Source organism: Anabrus simplex, chromosome 1, assembly GCF_040414725.1.
Source record: "Anabrus simplex isolate iqAnaSimp1 chromosome 1, ASM4041472v1, whole genome shotgun sequence".
NCBI classification, from domain to species: domain Eukaryota; kingdom Metazoa; phylum Arthropoda; class Insecta; order Orthoptera; family Tettigoniidae; genus Anabrus; species Anabrus simplex.
The window spans coordinates 142,374,718-142,390,099 of NC_090265.1; the positions used below are offsets into that span (position 1 = coordinate 142,374,718).

At 39.4% G+C, this 15,382-nt stretch overlaps 1 protein-coding gene across 1 annotated transcript in view; it reads left to right on the forward strand.

The window, feature by feature from the left end:
* Phm (Peptidylglycine-alpha-hydroxylating monooxygenase) overlaps nucleotides 1-15,382 on the forward strand; it is a 107,372-nt gene that overhangs the window by 58,453 nt on the left and 33,537 nt on the right. The gene's annotated exons all lie outside the window — the stretch shown is intronic.

Here is a 15,382-nt window from a genome sequence, read left to right on the forward strand (position 1 = left end):
GAAATGGCACAAACTGAGCCCTGTTAAATAGAAATAAAATCACCAATGTTTCGGGTAGGTTGGCTACAACGATAGGCCGCGGCAGAAACGCGCCGGAATCTCCGCTGGAACAGCACATCTCCACTCTGGCTCTGATTGGCTCCCTCAAGGCCAGTCAAGCGAGACTCGGAGTATTTGGTCCGCTATGAGAGTGCGCCCTCCTGCGCAGGGCCAGCAGCGTATCGGGCCGCAGTACAGTACAGCTCGCGCCCTTGATTAGAATCTTATAGTAAAATATAAAATATTTACCTTGTTAACATTTAAGATTAAAATTCCCGAATTTAATGGAACCCCGTGGGGGGCGCGCGCCTTAGCGCCTCCCAAACGAGCCGCCACTGAATAATAATAATAATAATAATAATAATAATAATAATAATAATAATAATAATAATAATAATAATAATAATAATAATAATAATAATAATTGTTTCGGGGTATGTGTGGAACGCAGAGATGGTGAAAGAAGGTGCGGGCTTGAATGGGTCTAACTACAATATCAAGAATCGAATTAAAAATTTAACAATTTTAATAATTTCCGCTAGTCAGGCACAATGCCAATCTTGAAATCCGATTTGGAAAAATCCAAGATTCAGAACTTTAATAATTTTGGGCTTCAAGCCCCTAGTTTTACAATTTCAGAGATACCGGGTCCAGTTTACACAACTTTAATTCAAAGTGAGGAACAATTTAGACAAGGGCAGTAATCCCCTAATTCAAGAGCACTTTCTCCCTACACTACAATGTCAAGCTTTCCAGAGGCACCCTTCACTACTACAAAATTCTGAAAAGAGCTAACGGCTCTCAGTTTCTTCCAGCTTACTCAAGGCAACATTACATGAAAATCTAATAATCTCTGGTTTCTCAAGGCACTATTTACCAATTGAAATATTTTTTACACAGGGGTATCTAGTACGCAACCTACTGGGCCTTTGGGGAAAAGAAAAAGGTTCAATAAATGGCCCGAACACAAACTGAACGGAGGCGTATACTGCGCTCCAGATAATGAAATATTAAAACCTACAAGGCTCTCGGCCGATGAAACTGGGGCTAGTCCCAAACTACTGAGGTGGCTCGTATGGAAATAACTTTAACATATTACAGTAATGAAAGGTTGCAAAAACGTAGTCACCTCAAACCAAGATGAAGGGGAGCTCGAGAGGGTAACTCACTCTCTATCCCCGATTTACAGTTAAAGATTTTATTAGTTTTTACATTAGCCGAAAGAAAACTTACATTTTAGAAAAGTAACCATAGTTAAGATTCGGACCTTCCCCTCAGATAAAGTTGCGGAGACAGCAAGAAAGATAGAATTTACGTGGCCATTATCATGTAGATGTTCTGCCGACCGAAGAAAGAGGCGCCTCCCATCCTGCCTTTAAAACACACACACACACACACACTTATAAAGACGGTGATCAGTTGACAAGGAAACCCGAAAAGCCGCAACTTATATACCCTCAGGGAAGGTTCGAGAGAATTCAAGACTAAACCGACCACACCCTCTCAGTTTTATTGGTTAACACAAAGTGAACAAGAAATGCGGGATTGGTTGAAAATTAATTACAAATTTCCTGATTAGCTAGATTCACAACCGGTGAAAAGCAAAGGAAGTGTTGCCAACCCAGAAATAAATGAGCATAGATTCAGTTATGGAAAACCTAGGAATACGAGACTTCTTTAAGTTATCAGTTCTTCCACCTTGCCCCAGAGTGCATGATCCGAGTTTGTTTGGTAGTGACATCTGTGGAAAAATGTTCAAACTTCTTGATGTATAGCAAACAAAACAAGGAGAAATTCAGTCAGCTCAGGAAACTTCACAATAACCAAATTACTTAATATTTCAGTGGTTTATTTATTTATCGTATGATGAAAGGAGGAATATCAGCTATTTACAAAATATGTACAAAAATACACACATATACACACACTCTCAAGTTCATAAAATTATTCACAATACTATGTCCAGATGGTTAATCCACTCGACGGCTTCTTGTGTTAGGTTGTAGAGATCCTTCATTGAGCCTCTAAACGCTCTGAGGGGACATTCAAGCACTGTGTGATCCATGGTTTGCTGTTCTTCACCGCAGTCGCAGTGAGGAGAGGACTCCCATCCCCACTTGTGCAGTATTGCTCCGCATCTTCCTCGGCTAGTCCTTATCCTATTTAGTACACACCACTGTCGTCGAGGTGAATGAAAACCTGCAGGCTGCTCCTAAGGAAGATTAATTAAGTAATGATGTGTCAGGGAGTTTTGGCTCTGCCACTGATTGTTCCATGCATCTATTATTTTGAAGTTATTGTCTTGCAGGTCGATTGCTGTTCGCCACGATGGTTGTCTGGACTTTAATCGCTATGGTAATGATACTGGACAATCTGAATATATTGGTAGCAGTGGGTTGTTTTCAATTTTCTTCCATGTGTTCAGCAATGACTGAGATCTTCTAAGGGGTGGGGGTGGAATGTTACTTAGAACCGATAGCCAATGCGTGTTAGTAGATTGAATACATCCTGTGATGAGGCGCATTGCTTGAGTGAGCTGCGTGTCAATTATTTTGGTGTGAGCACTGTTTAACTATGTAGAACAGCAGTATTCTGCAACTGAGTACGAAAGAGCCAGAGCTGTGGATCTAAGGACTGATGCATTGGCACTCCAGGTGGTCCCTGTTAACTTCTGTAATATGTTATTCCGGGTTTTAGTTTTAGCTGCTACATTCTTGAGATGCATTTTGTATGTCAGTGATCTGTCCAGGGTCACCCCTAGGTATTTAGGGTTACTGCAGTATTGGAGAATCACATCTCTGAAACTGACTGTAGGATTGTAATTTGCATGTTTGTTCCGCAGATGGAAAGTTGATACAACTGTCTTTTGAGGATTCGGTCGAAGAGAATTATGTTTGAAGTATTCATCCAATATTTTCAGATCTGCTGTTAATGTTGCTTCAGCTTCGGGGAAGCTTTGGTCCTGGGCTACCAAAGCAATATCATCAGCGTAAATCAATTTCTTGGACTTGGTATTTGGAAGATTGTATGTGTACAAATTAAAAAGGAGTGGAGCCAGCACAGAGCCCTGTGGGAGCCCCTCATTTATTTTGTGCACCCTACTTGTAGAGTTTTCTGAAAACACTTGGAAATACCTATTGCTCAGCATATTGCCTATTAGAGTGGTTAGTTTTCGACAAGGAATGACACTAATGCATTTGAGCAGCAGTTTGTCATGCCAAACGGTATCATAAGCAGCAGTTAGATCTAAGAAGACACCCGTGCTTATCAGCTTCTTCTCAAAGCCATTTTCGATATGCATTGCTACTGCTATCACCTGTTCCTCACATCCTCTTCCTGGTCTAAATCCAGCTTGTTCTATGGGAACAACCTTATTGGTGGCTGAGGAGATTCTATTGTGGCTCAGTCTCTCTAGCAGCTTGAATGTGACACTAAGGAGTGCAATAGGGTGGTAGTTTTCAACTTTTGAAGGGTCTTTGTTTGGCTTTGGTATAGCAATGATCTTGGTTTTCTTGAATAGTGGAGGCAGATGACCTGTTTCTACAATGTTGGAAAAGGTGTTCAACCATCTGACAGTAGCTGAACCACAGTGTAACAGAAATTCGGCGTAAATGCCATCAACACCTGCTGCCTTTCCAGAAATCATGCACTTCATAGCTTCTGTAGTATCTTCTAGTTTAAGTGGGGCGGAGAACTCAGATGATTGTGGAGCTGACCTTTTCCTTATATTCAATTGATGTCCGACTTGTCTTATGATATGTTTTTCCGTTCATGACTTGGAGGTAGTGATCATGTGTTTGGCCATATCATCTAAGTTTATGTTACATTTTTGCCTGATAGTATTTTTTGCTGTATCTAGTTTCCGGATTAAGGACCAGGCCTTTCTCCTGGAGTGAGTATAGTCCAAGGATTCTACAGTTTGTTTCCATTTATTTAGTTTGTTTTCATTTAGTGATTGTACAAGGACAGAGGCAGTTGCAGGGTCACCATTGTCTTCATATTCCTTGAGAAGCTTTTCACTGTTTTCATTCCAGCCAGGGATGTACTCTTTGCGGTAACCTCTTGGTATGCATCGTCTTGCTGCACCTTTTAGCATACCTATAAATCTGCTGTAGTTGTTGAAAGTGGGTTTTATCCATCTTATATTGGAGTCAGTCTGCTTTGAAAATTCTGTCCAATTTGCTTTGTTGAAGTTCCATCGTGGTCTCGGGTAGGACAGGATAATGGGTATGAACAGACCTGTCTGGAGAATTACTGGCCGGTGCTGGCTGTGAGGGAACCTGGCTAGTACTGTGCGATGTACCTCATTTTGAACGTTTGGAGACTGTGTAGTGAAGCACAGGTCAGGTGTATAGCCATGATTCCATCGTGCAGAGATAAAAGTTGCCTTGTCTTTAGCATCATAAACGAGTTTGAGGTTTTCTGTATCCATCCAGTCAACAAGTTTTTGACCATTTTCATCACACTCCTGGTGTCCCCAGAGAGTATGATGGCTATTGAAGTCACCATCAATGATGCTTGGATGTTGCAGTGAGGGTAGGGTTGGAGAAGGCCAGATGAATCCTGGTGATTTGTATAAGTTGATTATCGTCAGGTTACCCACCTTAACTGTTGCTCTAAAGACATTGTCATCTGAAGTTGATGGCAGGACTTCGTAGTTGCTGATGTAATTTCTTATATAGGTTGCTAATCCATATTTGGGATGATTGTTCGTAGCCACAAGCTTAAACCCTGGAATCCTTCCTCTGCTGTAAAGCTGTAAGTCATCTTTAGCATGGGTTTCTTGGAGTGAGATGATGTCAATTTGATGATTCTTCAAGCTTTTGGATAAATATTCACATTTTGCTCTGATTATACCCTCTACGTTGAGTTGGTAAATTTGTATTGATGGTCCAATCTTACGAACTTGAGGGCCCTGCGAAGGACCTGTTCGGGTATTATTTCTCCTTATCTTTGACCGAGAGGTCGTTTAAGACATTTCGTTCTCATCGTGATTATTGTTGTTCGCTTAGCACCACCCGGGGGACACGTGCAAATTGTTGTTATCAGTTTCAACTTTTGGTCGATAGATGAGTTTATTAAGGCGCTGATTTTGAATGCGCGGCGTTGAGGTGTACCTCCCGGTATAATAATAATAATAATAATAATAATAATAATAATAATAATAATAATAATAATAATAATAATAATAATAATAATAATAATAATCTCTGCAGTCACCTAAAACTACACACTTGGCTTGCTTTTAATAATAACTAGCTTTTGCCCGTAGCTTGATACACGAGGAAATTAATTTTGTGGTCATTTATTATAAACGTGACGAACAGTAGAAACTAAGAGTATTTTTAGTAATGTTGGAACACGTTTGTTTCTGTTGATTTGTAGATAATAATAATGACGTGTGGCCTTCGGAGAGGCCTGTTGCAGCTCTTTCAAGTTGACATCTTATCGGCGAACTACGCGTCTGTGAGAATGGGGCCCTAATGCTAAAGATGCCACATACACCCAGCTCCCGAACCATGGGAATTAACCAATGAAGGTTAAAATTCCCGACCCGGTCAGGAATCGATCCCGGGATCCTTTCGACCAAATGTCAGCACGCCGTGAAGCCGGGACGATTTGTAGATGAAAGTAGAATATTTTTAGAAAGGAGTGTATAGAAACGATCAACCCATACAGCATCTCTCTGTGTATCAGTCACCATGATCTACATTTAGGGCTGTCGCCCACGTGTCAGGTTCCCTATCAGTTGTTTAGTATTTTCTTCAATGATTTCAAACAAGTTGGAAATTTATCAAACACCTCCCTTGATAACGAGTATTTGTCCCATTTGTCCTCTTGAATTCCAACTTTATCTTCATTTTCTAAAATGAATACCAATAATTTAATCAATTTCCACACATTTGCATTTATCCTGGTGGCACACTGCCTATCAGTTGTATATCTACTCTTTTCTTAAATGATTTCAAAGAAGTTGGAAATTTAAAGTTCTCCCTTGGTAAATTATTCCAATCCCTAATTCCTCTTCTTGTAGATGAATATTTGCCCCAAGTTGTCCTCTTGCATTCCCACTTTATCTTCATAATATGATTGTTCTTACTTTCTTTCAGGCATATTCGTCTACTGATGTCATTCCACGCTATCTCTCTCCTAACAGCTTGAAACATATCGCTTAGTCGAGCAGCTCACCTCCTCATTCCCATCTCATCCCAGTCCAAGGTTTGCAATATTTTCATATAAGTAAATTCGCATCCTCGACACAAGGTGGCGCAGCTCTTTGCAGGCACTTCCCCATCGGAGGTGAATTACATGTACAGTACTTATCCCAACCAGTAAATGACTGTATTTTCCTCCGATCTACAGCATTGAAGCCTTATTGATCTACTAAGGAGAAAAATAATAATGCCCAACCTAGGCAGCTTAATCTAACATACACATATAATAATTCCTGTAAAATAAACATATCTGACACCAAGGCAAGGAAAAAAGCCATATTGATATAAATAATAATAATCAAATGGCAACGAGGCAGAATGGTCTGTTGTCCCTAGTATAAGACAGTATGGCAGTGTGGCAATGAAAAACTAACTGGTAACATATTGCTATGTAGAGTACGATGTTGTGTCAGATTTGCATCTGCACTTTAAACAAGGCAGTATGACAGTATGGCAATGAGAAGCTAAACTGGTAACATATTGCTATGTAGAGTACGATGTTGTCAGATTTGCATCTGCACTTTAAACAAAGAGTATATCACTTCCGGCCGGGTTCGCACTCAGCATATTCTTTCTTGAACACTGACCTCTCTGATTCTCTACTTAAGTTGCAAACCTGGCTTCGTATTTCCTCCACTGTAGTGCCGGTGTGCAATTTTTCATACAGTACTTATCAGCCCTCCTATCAATCTTAAAATCCTTCTAGAAGGATATAGGAAGCGTACGCACAACAGAAAGGACAGACGACCGGCTATACATGATGTCCACGTTACCCGGCGATCACTCTGGCTTAATATTATGTTCTCATCTCTCGTATCTAGTTTAGTTCCAAGGAATACGGAAACAGGAAATAGACTGGTGTTGTAGAGAACCACGCCTGCCCATGTTTTTTTCAGCAATTCATTTTATCCCTTCCAGTGATAGGTTGTCTGTCCTAGTCCATAGTCTCAGTGGCGGCTCGTGAAAAAATCGTCCTACGTGCTACAAAAAACAAGCTAAATACGCTGTTTTAAATCTGCATATTGCCATGATGAACAACGCATACTTCAAACTTGGTAATAATACTACTACTAATAATAATCATAATAGATATAGTAATAATAATAATAATAATAATAATAATAATAATAATAATAATAATAATAATAATAATAATAATAATAATAATACAACTTTTCTCGCAATTTATTACTCAGAACAAACAAAAACAACATTAATTTGGAAGCAGATGAATTCTTCGACAACTGTCTACGAGATAAATAATTCATTGAAGAAATATTGTTTTTACTAACCTAATGGCGCAACTTACATCAGTGCAAATAGAATCGTGGGAATATAGATCCCCACTAAGAACACTAATTTAATTTCACTTTATATACACTGCAGTGGATAAATAATTTGATAAATCTTCGTATAAACTTTAGCACTAACACAATGACAGGAAAAACACGCACCAGTAATATAACCGCGAGATTAAAAACTGCACAAAGCAACTGAAAGAGCTGCCAACTGATTCATTGAGACATCCCCTATTAGGTTACCAGAGTAAATGTCCGGCTCCATGGCTAAATGGTTAGCGCGCTGGCCTTTTTGGTCACAGGGATCCCGGGTTCGATTCCCGGCAGGGTCTGGAATTTTAACCATCATTGGGTGTACGTGTTGTCGTCATCATCATTTCATCCTCATCATCGCAGGTCGCCTACGGGTGTCAAATCAAAAGATCTGCATCTGGCGAGTCGAACATGTCCTCGGATACTTCCGGCACTAAAAGCCATACGCTATTTCATTTCACCAGAGTAAATTACATTGTAATGCGGGATAACATTTAGGGTCAGTCAAAGATTCTTTGACTCACCTACGAATTCCTTATTTTTGACACAAAAGGAAGATGGATATTTTAATAAGCATGTGTGAGATAGATTGCCTCCACTTACGCTTTACTTTCGAACCCAGACGATGCTACTCTCTAGTGGCAGATTCGCTTACCACGTTCAACATAAGCACGGCCGACTGGATCCCTCGCTGCGCTCCGGGTAGCAGGAGACATCGAGTAATTCCACCCCCTTGCGGAAGAGGAAGTAACTATAAACGGGATCAGTGAAAGTTGATCCCGGTTTGTGGTATACTCCGCCGGCTAGGGGGAGTGTTGCAAGCTTGGCTGCGCCTGCGTATTGCTTCCTTCAGGCTACAGGCAAGGGCTCACTTCACATGAGCACGAGCCTTGTTCCGCGGGAGAACGGCGCTAGGTGTTCGACAGATCTCGTCCTGATTTTCACGAAACACAAATTCATATCGTACTCAAAACAACGAAAAGGCACCAGGATAATTGTACTGTACATAAATAATATTCCTTACAGTTCCAAGCTACGTGCTGGAGCCCGGTAGCACGTACTGACCGGCCGCCACTGCATAGTCTGATATCCCTAGGTCAGCACTTTCACTTCATTCTAGTCTTTTCCTGTGATAGGTTATCTGCCCTAGTTCACAGTCTGACCTCCTTAGGTCAACAGCTTCACTTCATTGTAGTCTCTTCCTATGTATGCCCAACCCTTGTCCCGTTTCTCTACGAGGTCGGGTATGAAGTGAGATGAATCATCGTAGTGAGTTTTATAACCGGATGCCCTTCCTGACGCCATCCTCGTCGAAGGAGTTAATGAGATGAAGTAAATGACGCGATATATGATTGTAGGAAGAGAGAGGATGAAACCCGGTACCGCCACATAGCCTACTTCTGTTGAATAGCAACAAGGGGTGTGCTCAAGTCGTTACGTCTCCATCCGACGGACGAATCACCATCAACATGCCCTCACCCCATATGAGCACTGCGGAGAGGTTTGGAATTTAATCCACGCTTTTGGCATGCATTCTAGTGGTTAGAAATTGTATACCACCACCTCTTCTAATCTGGCAGCCAACATTCTGACGGTAAAATAGTTTTCAACCAACGGGATTTGAACCGGTTAACCATTGTATCAGACCATATAGACTTCACGCCGTAACTTACATGGCCACAAGGCCACAAGACGAAGTTCTGACTGACTTATCACTAATTCTCACACTTCTCACGAAGGTGATTATAAAAAGTAAAGATGTTTTATTCCGATGCTTAGTGAAAAAGGAGGGGGGGGGGTGAAATAGGGGTAAATACTCTAAACACAATGTCACTAAATCCCACACTTCCCACAATGCTAGAAGGATATCATTTGGCGCAGATATTCCTTATAACCAAATTAGGGGAAGTAAATTTGTTCTGTTTCGATGTTTTGTGATACACAGAGTGAAATTAGGCTTGCCGCATGTGGGCCTCGCGCTGCTAGGGGTCCCAAAGACAGCGGATCAAATTTTAGACCCTATATTGTAAATTTCTGCAGGCCTTCGGGCTGAGCAGCGGTCACTTGGTGGGCGAAGGCCCTTCAGGGCTGTAGTACCATGGGGTTGTTTTTTATTATATTGTAAATTATGTGGCTGTGTGAACTTCGGATAAGTTTACGAACAAATTTGCGAGTAGTTTTTGAATTACAATGGCGAACTCAATTCCTTTAAAATTATTGTTGTGCGAATAACACTTGTCTTTGATACAGTTCATGAACTATAGTTATGAAGAGTACCGGTAAGAATTTTGCACCTCGACACTTATTACCATACTTGACACATAAGGATGTCCCTAACGACCAGTCCAAATTTCCTTCGGTGTCATACAACCTTACTTTTTGAAACAAAGTGTAATCATTATTTCTGAATGGTATGGCAGTATTGAGGATTTATAGGAGTCTCATCATAGCAAATGCTTCTTCTGAACGGACATTTTAAAATTAAAACTACCGGTAGTTCGGGGTTGTCATCGACATTCATTGGTACAAAAGCGACTAAATTTTCTTGCCATTATTTCTACTGAATATGACAGCTCAAAAAATCCCCCAAAGAAGTAAGGAAAAATAATGTTTAAAGTGATGTTAGTTTGTTTAGATTTAACGTGTTCTTTTCTGTTCTACTGTATTAGGCTATATCGCTTAACCATGTTGATATTATGTAATACTGTTTTCCTCAAAAGTAACTGGAATGTAACATAAACTTAATTATTTAATAATGTTTGGCTTTGTTAGCTATTTCATTAACATTTGGTGATGGAATTAAATAATAAATCATATGAAATATTTGTCGAGGGGGCCCCGAAAAGCTCAACTGCCTATAGGGTTTAATCCGGCACTGGTTATGCATTCACTCTACTCAAACAATCTTCCCTTACATCATGAAGTTGACGGAATCAAAGAAATGTTAGGTATCGTCCTAAATACAGAGAAAAGGACAGCTTTATTAAAGGATGAATTTTGTAATTCTTAAATTCTTTGTCTCTTAGAAGGTGTTCATACACCTTACTCCCGTCAGTCTTTTTCCCACTCACTTGCAGCTTTGAGAGTCCGGGGCTGCCCACTTGGAATGGCCTGTATTGCCATACCGGTTCTGACAAACTCGACTGTTCTAGCTGAAAATATAAACGTACGATATTTTTATTTATGTCAACATAATACATATTTTTAAAAAACAATACACTGACTCACCGAAAGACGATCCCCGCTCTACACCCGCTGGCAGTAATCGTAAGTTACCAATGCAGCTGTCTTAATGGCCAGTACCAAACTTTTTTTTCTATCATTCTTCGAAACAAAAATCGTAGCCACTTCCTCTTCTTCTTTTTTTTTTGGCACATATTTAGCCTCTTTTAAGTCATAGTAGTTACGTTAACTAAGTCGACATAGGAAAATACGACTCTCTTCTTAACAAACACAGCATGGTAGGCTAAAGATTCAAAATAAAAATTAAACAACTTTACCCTTTGCGAAAATCAAATGATCATAAATTATGTCTCTCGGTCATTAACCATCAACGGCTGCTATATAATTACAGCCATAAGACATAGCCTGCACGGTTGCTAGGTAACATTGTCTGGTCCAAGTCTGGCCATCCATCCAGGTTGCTAGGTTACACTTCAGTCACACATTTTGTGACGGTAATTTCGTAACGCAAATTTTCAGATGACCCTCAGCCATAAGATACCGATATTTATGCCAAAATGTATTTACAGCAACACTACTGGGATCCTAATAATGCTATTCATTTTACGTCCCACTAACTACATTCATATGATTTTTGGAGAAGCCGATGTGCCGGAATTTTGTCCCGCAGGAGTTCTTTCACATACCAGCAAATCTAACCGACATGAGGCTATCTGAGCATTTCATATACGGTACCACCGGACTGAGTCAGGACCGAATCTGCCAAGTTGGGCTCAGAAGGCCAGCTGTATACCGTTAAACCCAGAAATAATCACCGCACAAAGAATTTTTATCTATTTTAGTTTTGTTCGTCAGACGGTTTCACTTTTCGCCAACAAATGTTGAAGCAAGGTATATAAATTTGTACCTAGTATGCAGAAATGTAGGTATGAATGTACAGTGAGAACATTCGAACTGAGAACCAGCTAAACAATATTTTTCCTATCGACGAACGAGACAGTCGATGCTGTGTGTCGGCACAGTGCAGCGATGCAACCATTCAACAGTATCTTTTAACTACCTGTTGTAAGAAGTTTGTTCTTACCTACTTTGTGCAAGGAGATGCTGAGACTGACCACCTTTATTGTATGCACATTTTTGACACCTCTTTAAGAAACTACATCACTCGCTAGGAGCGTAATGTTATCAACTTCCTGGTGAATATTTTCAATCAATCAATCAATCCTGATTTGCATTTAGGGCAGTCACCCAGGTGGCAGATTCCTTGTCTGTTGTTTTCCTAGCCTTTTCTTAAACGATTGCAAAGAAATTGGAAATTTATTGAATATCTCCGTTCGTAAGTTATTCCAATCCCTAACTACCCTTCCTATAAACGAATATTTGCCCCAATTTGTTCTCATGAATTCCAGCTTTTTCTTCATATTGTGATCTTTTCTACTTTAAAGACACCACTCAAACTTATTCATCTACTGATGTATCGTCGCCGTAAGACCTATCTGTGTCGGTGCGACGTAAAGCCCCTAGCAAAAAAAAAAAATCTACTGATGTCATTCCACGCCATCTCTCCACTGACAGGTCGGAACATACCACTTATAAAATAATACAGATATTGATTTGCTTTCCTCCTATTCAGTAGACTATTCATTTGAGAGTTTTTACATGTAACATACCACTTAGTCGAGCAGCTAGTCTTCTTTCTCCCAAGTCTTTTGTCAGAAATCACCCAGAACAAATCGAGGTGCTTTTCCTTGGATTTTTTCCAATTCTTCATCAAATAATCCTGGTGATGCTCCCATACACTGGAACCATACTCTAGTTGGGGTCTTATCAGAGACTTATCTGCCCTCTCCTTTACATCCTTACTACAACCCCTAAATACCCTCATAACCATGTGCAGAGATCTGTTTGCTTCATTTACAGTCCCATTTATGTGATTATCCCCATGAAGATCTTTCCTTCTTTAAACATCCCCAAAAGGAACTTTCACCCCATCAAAGCAGTAATTAGGTAAAACTCAGTGGACTTTTCCTATTTGTGAAACTCACAACCTGAATATTAAGCCTGTTTATCATCAAACCATTGCCTACTGTCCATCTTACAACATTATCAAGGTCATTTTGCAGTTGCTTACAAACGTGTAACTTATTTTTTACCCTGTACAGAATAACATCATCTGCAAAAAGCCTTATCTCTGATATCACTTCTTTACACATATCATTGATATATATAAGGAAACATAAGGTCCAATAATACTGTCTTGAAGGATTTCTCAAATCAAAAATTAAAATCTCTTTATTTGCAAATGAGGTGTTTACCTCGGTGGCAAATGGTACACTAATATACATTATTGTCAAGCACTAAATATTAAATTAACAAGAGAATAAAAATTTCCTATAATACAATATTATATAATTTACGCTAACGATTTTTTCTATTAAACACATAGCTCATCCTTAATAAATTTACATTGTTTACAAAATTCTACTTATAATATCTCCTGTACTACATACAAATATAGTCATCTCATATACAGTATGTGGAATTACTTCAAATGATACTGTACAACTGGTATAAGATTAAAATTTACATTGCATTTATTTACTTTTTCTTTTCATTACCCATTCTGGAACCTATGTAGCATAACGACCTGCTGCGTCTTAACCAGAGCCCCTTTTACCACCACTTTTCAGAGTTCTTGAAGGGCCTTCACAGCTACCGTAGCGGTCCCAGGGCCCTCGAAGTCCCCACTGTACTTCACCCCTACAGGCAGTCCCCTACTTTGGCTGTCCAAACTCCTTAGACCAGGGGATGGAATTAATTTATTTACACACATTTTTAATTTACAATAACCTGCACTGGTCGAATACCCTCTAACACTTCATTTATTTTCTCTGTTGCTGTTTATTCTCTTTTTGAATACCTGTACAGATTTTGGAAAAGGATCAAACACTACCCCTGGTAAACTGTTCCACTCCTTCACACCCTTCCCAATGAATGAAAATTTACCCCTATCGCTTCTGCTAAAATTCCTTCTAATTTTATATTTGTGGTCAGTCCTGCCGATATAATTATTTTCCAACTGAAGCCTCTCACGGATATCTCCCCATGCTGCTTCTCCTGTATAGGCTCTATATAAACCTATAAGTCTAGTTTTCTCCCTTCTCTTACTTAAAGTTTCCCACCCTAGTTTCTTTAACATTTCTGATACACTACTCTTTCTCCTGAAATCCCCGGTTACAAATCTTGCTGCTTTCCTCTGCACACTATCTATTTCTTTTATTAGGTATTCTTGATGAGGATCCCAAACACTGTTTGCATATTCCAATAATGGACGAACCATACTTAAGTAACTTTTCTCTTTTAATTCTTTGTTGCATCCTTTAAGTAGCCTCATTATGACATGTAACAATCTGTATGCTTTCCCAACAATGTCATCCACATGACCCCTCCAATGCAAATTACTTTCAAATCTTACACCTAAGTATTTGCACTTGCCACCTTTTGGGATAACTACCCCATCCAAAGTATATTCAAATTCAGTTTTAAAACTCCTGTTTGTAAATGTTGTAACAGTTGATTTGCCTCCATTAACTTTCATGTTATTCTCTTTAACCCATTGTTGGATACTCTCAAGGTCCCTTTGTAATTCTGAACAATCCTCAATGGTATTTATTTCCCTGTAAACAATTATGTCATCTGCATACAATCTTATTTTTGATGTTATATTGTTCCCTAAATCATTTACGTATATTAAGAAAAGTAACGGACCGATTATACTACCCTGTGCAATTCCCTTCCAAAATTTCTCTTCCTGCGATACGTTAATTCCTACTTTGACTTTCTGAACCCTTGAATTTAGAAATGTTTTTACCCAACGTGTAACCCTTACGTCCAATCCTATTCCCTCCAATTTCTTTAATAATATTCCATGTTCCACTCTATCAAAGGCTTTGGAAAGATCTATGGCTATGCAATCTAACTGGCCTCCTGAATCCAATTGATCTGATATGTCCTGCTGAAATCCCACCAGTTATGCCTCACAAGAATATTTCTTTCTAAATCCATACTGGCTCCTCATGAACCAATTTTTATCACCACATATCCCTCTGATGTACTTTGATATTAAACTCTCCAGTATTTTACAAACTATACTGGTCAGGCTGATTGGTCTGTAGTTCTCTGGTTTCCTTTTATCACCCTTTCCTTTATAAATTGGTATTATTATAGATTCTTTCCATTCCTTTGGTATTACACTATTATTTATGACATAGTCAAAGAGAAATTTTAAATAAGGCACTATGTACCACCCCATTGTCTTTATCACCTCCCCAGTAATTTGATCACTTCCTGCTGCTTTTCCTTGCTGAAGCAGTTGGATTTCTCTGAAAATACATTTGTGAACGAGAAGCTTCTTGTTTCCCTCTGTGTCTGTCCCTCTGTAACTTCTGTTTCGGTATCCAACTCCTGACAATCATCTACTGAATCTCTAAATTCCCTACTAAAGAGGTTTGCTTTCTCAGTATCTGTTAAATAGTGTTCACCCCCTTCTCCCACCATTATAGGTATTTGGATTCCATTTCCTTTTTGATTCCTGATATATGAATACAGCTTTTT